Source organism: Galeopterus variegatus, unplaced genomic scaffold, assembly GCF_000696425.1.
Source record: "Galeopterus variegatus unplaced genomic scaffold, G_variegatus-3.0.2 Scaffold703, whole genome shotgun sequence".
Taxonomy (NCBI): Eukaryota; Metazoa; Chordata; class Mammalia; order Dermoptera; family Cynocephalidae; genus Galeopterus; species Galeopterus variegatus.
In genome coordinates this window covers 84031-88347 of record NW_007726814.1, presented here as the reverse complement: position 1 = coordinate 88347, position 4317 = coordinate 84031, and positions in this window count along the sequence as shown.

Below are 4317 nucleotides of genomic sequence, written 5' to 3'. Positions count from 1 at the left end.
TAATACGCAGGAAGAAAACTTCGAGAAGCTTAATAAGCAGCTCCCAGCCACAATTTGCAGGGTGTAGGAAGCCACTGCCTGGATAACTGGCAAGGGCTCCATCTGTTAGTCACAAATTGAATGGTTTAGTCCTAGATCTACCAGTGGTTTATGGTAGAATCCTAAACATGTCTGTCTCATGCCTTGGTTTTACACATGTAGGAAGGATTGTTACGTGCCATTTCTGGCAACCTGACCAAATATTAGGACTGTTTTAGCTTCAAGATCATTTATTTATACATCTATTCATCCATCCACTCATCCATTCACTTAACTGATATGTAAGTTCCTGCCATGCACCAGGAGGATACAGCAGTGAGCAAAACAGCCACAGTCCCTGACCTCCCACACATGCTGGCACAAGTAAATATATCCATTCAATATCAGGTAGTGATAAAGTCTGCAAAGAAACATAAAGAAGGGCGAGGAGACAGAAATAACAGAGCACTGTTTGAGACAGAGCAATTATCTCAAGAAGCCTCATCTGAGGGGGTGGCATATGAACAGAGACCTGGGTGAAGTGTGCGCTGCGCCACTCCATGGTACCTGCAGAGAGGGAAGAGTTGAGTCAGATCACCTCGCCAGCTGTATGGCCCTGGGCAATGCCGTAAGTTCTGTGAGCCTCAGTTTCCACGGTATAAAACAAGGCTAACAACACCTCCCTGGCAAGGTGCTCATATAAATTAAATGTAATGATGCACATGGTAGAAACGACCGGGTGGATGATGTCAGTGATGGTGCGTGTTCCTTCAGCGCGCAGCCTGGGGGGGCAGCCTGGGAGCTCACCCTACTTTTCCCCAGGACCACGGCAATCCTTCTACTCTCTAGGTCTCTTTCTCCATCTGCAAAAGGGGGAAACAGCCCTTGCCCCCTCCTCAGAGGAATGCAGGAGGCCAGGTAGGGAGGTGAGGTAGCAACTACAAGAGCGAATTGAGCCAGCTCTTCGGAAAAAAGTCCATCGAAAGTCAGAGCACGTGTGAGAGGCCAGCCCTTAGGGCGAGGGCTCGGCTGCAGAGACTCCGCTGCCAGGCCAGGTCCTTTAAAAACGCGGGGTGTAGACCGAGGCAGAGACACATTTGCTAGCACCAGACAGAGCTGGGAAGAGAGCCAGTCCCAGGGTGGAGACTTGGCAGAAAGGCGGGCTCAGAGTGACCGCCGGGAAGCAACAAAGCAGCGACACAAACAGGAAGCTGGTGACAGGGTGGGGCCCTGAGGGGGTCGGGAAGAGCCCGGGGCGGCGGGAGCAGGGATGCCGGACTGAGCACCCCAGGGCGGGAAGGGGGGCCTCTGCACCTGACCGCAGTGAAATCACGTCGCCATCCAAGGACCGAATACAGCTCCCCCGCCCCCGCCTCATTCATTTTTCTTAAAAAGGCAACAGAAAGCTACTTTGTAGTCCCCTCCCTCCCCCATCTCTGTTGGGAAGGGGTTTTCTGCTTCCTTCTAACCCCTTTACGCATCCGCCACGTAATTAGTGAAATATCACTTCGTCCCCGGGCCTGCCATTACCCTCTGCTGATTCCAGAGGCTGGGAGTCCGAGCCTGCCTTATGATGTAGGAAACTGCATCGAGCAGATGAGTGACTCCCAGTGACAACAGGATCTGCGTCTAAAATAATACGAGTAGATTGCAGATTGATTCATGGGACCGAGCACGGAGCAGCCCAAACTCCCTTCTTCTGAGTTCCATCTCCAGTCTTCTGTCAGTCGCAAAATTGATAGAACAGCTTGAAGCCATTGAACAGAGTTATGTTGGCAATCACCTTTCTAATTCTTGCATATAGATGCCAATATGTCAAGAGGACCTAGGCAAGGGGACAACAGGGTGGCTTTATTTAGCAGTATGACAAGCAAATGCTTGAATATCAAGGAGCTCATGAGTTTTACAGCAGCAGGGAAAGAAAAAAAAAAAAAAAAAAAAAAAAAAAAAAAAACCCCGCATGGATGCCTGCCTCCAACTCCCGTGGTCCCGCATGGTACAAAATAGAGACTGCTAGCAAAAAAGGTCATTCAGCGGTTCTCCAAATAAACCCAAGGGTAACGAGTACGGATGGAGCAGATGTCAGGAGACGGAGCACTACTTTGGAAAACTGCCGAGATATTTAAAAATAACGCTTTCTCATTAACCCAAGCATAATGCTCCAAGTCCTTTAAAATCAAACTTCCCAGATGCCACCTGCATCTGACATGGCAGTAGAATGAATGCCAGGGCGTCCACTGATACTGGAAATGCCCTTAGAAACAGCCTCGACTGATTGTTCCAGCACAAACAAATCACAAACTAATTTATGTATTCCAGCAGCTGCACCCCAGCGAGGAGGACCAATTCACAGTTGACTAGTGCTGCCTCATTCTTTGCAGATTTTGGCATTTAACTATAATTAAGATTTATTGTTCACTAGCTTGCAGGTCAGGGCAAGCATGACAATGTGGATAACTTTTCTGTTTACTAGTAAAATGTCTGGTAGGAGGAAGCCTCAAACCTTCCAAGCAGAACCTGACAGAAATAAATAGCACCTCTTCACTCCAGGACTAGCACATTACCGGTTTTAATCAGACGTGAGGAGTCACTCGAAGGGAGGGCAGGAACAAATCGGAAAGAGCTAGTGAACTGTGCTGTTGCTTTTGCACCAGAAGGGTATGGGCTAGAAGCCAAATCAATTATTGCTGATCTTCTGGATTTGGGGAAGGGATTGTCTGCTTGGTGTGGGAGGGAGAGAGCCCATGATGCCAACAAAGGTTCTGCAGAAACTGGAACCAGCAGGTTTTCGTTGCCCCTCCCTGTCACTAAGAGGAGAACAATTCTTCATCTATCCCCACTCTCGAGGATGCCCTTGGACCAAATCAGATGGTCCAAGGAGGAGGGAGGCAGGGATTAGCAGTCAGCGGCCACTCACCTGCTTTCACAGTCTGTCTGCTGAGGTCCTGTGCAGGTGACCTGCAACACAGTGGGTATGGGTGAACACATGGTCGTAAGCAGACAGATGAAGAAAGGCATCTCATTCCCACTGGTTTATTAGAAGGTAGAAATGCTAACGCATAATGAGCTTCAATTTTCTAGCATTTATAATTTAATGTATGTTACTGTTTGGCCTCCTTGGGATATTTTTGTAGGTGCCTGCATAAAACAGAAAAACATCACTCGCGTGGGCCGGAGATTCGGAGCTTGAGCATGTTCTGTTTTTCTTGTTCTCTTACAGAGAAGGGAGGAAGAATCCTTTGCTTTTTTGTAGTGCTGCTGACTACAAAATATAATTTTATATAACGATGTAAAAATGTCTTTGTATCGCACTTTAAACTATAAAGGATACAAAATGTGGCTTTCAAAAATTCATACACCACCTTAGGAAAAAATTTAGGATAAAATAAGTGAGTGAGAACATTGTGGGATTCCTGCATTCTCTTGTTTCATGTTGCCTGTTAATATTTGCACTACCGGTTTGTGAAAGTTGCAGAGGTTTGGTTCTGCTCTGTAGTGATTCAGTGCTCCCCAGTTGCTTTGATTTAAGAATATTTGTTTTCCTGTTTATCAGAAAAGGATCTCAAGGCTCTAAGAAGTAGAAGGGAACTTTTGTTTTCACAAAAACAAGCATTTTTTCCAAAGGTGAAAATGGGGGAAAGGGTGTGGAATTAATTTTAACCATGGTTTGAGCTAAGATCTGAAAAAGGATTTTCAAGAAGACTTCCCAACTGAAGGTGTTTTATAGTCCTAGATACCAGATTTCTAATTGTGTGGGATCCAGTTCAATTAAAGTGTTGCTGAATCATAGAAGAGGAAAATATAATTGTGAGAGGATGGATTCTAATATTTGGATTTGGCTGTTAGCAGTATTTTTAACCATTAAAAAAAAAAAAGCAAATTCTCAATTCACTATTGTTAACTTAATTTTCAGATCTTTCTGGTTTAAGTTTTTGGTTTAACCTATGCAAGGAAACAGACACAGAAAGGTTCAAGTGAGTCTCACAGAAAGCAGGCTTGACCCTAAACGCAAGCCTAGTTTGCCAAGCCAAGGAACTTTGAACCTGGGGATGCTCTGCAAGGTCATTTTCAGGGAATGTAGACAGCCACTGCACAGCTCTCCTGCATTTGCTGATATAAGCAGAGCACATTTATAAACATGGGCATCTGCTGTCATGGGTGCAGACCAGCATAGGAAAGGACGTGCAGGACACTGCAGCCATTTAGTGGACAGGACACTGTTGAGCCCACTGGCCTTAGGTACAAACAACAGAAGGGGGAGGGAGGGAGCTGCGTGGGAGGGCCATGCTCAGAACAGGT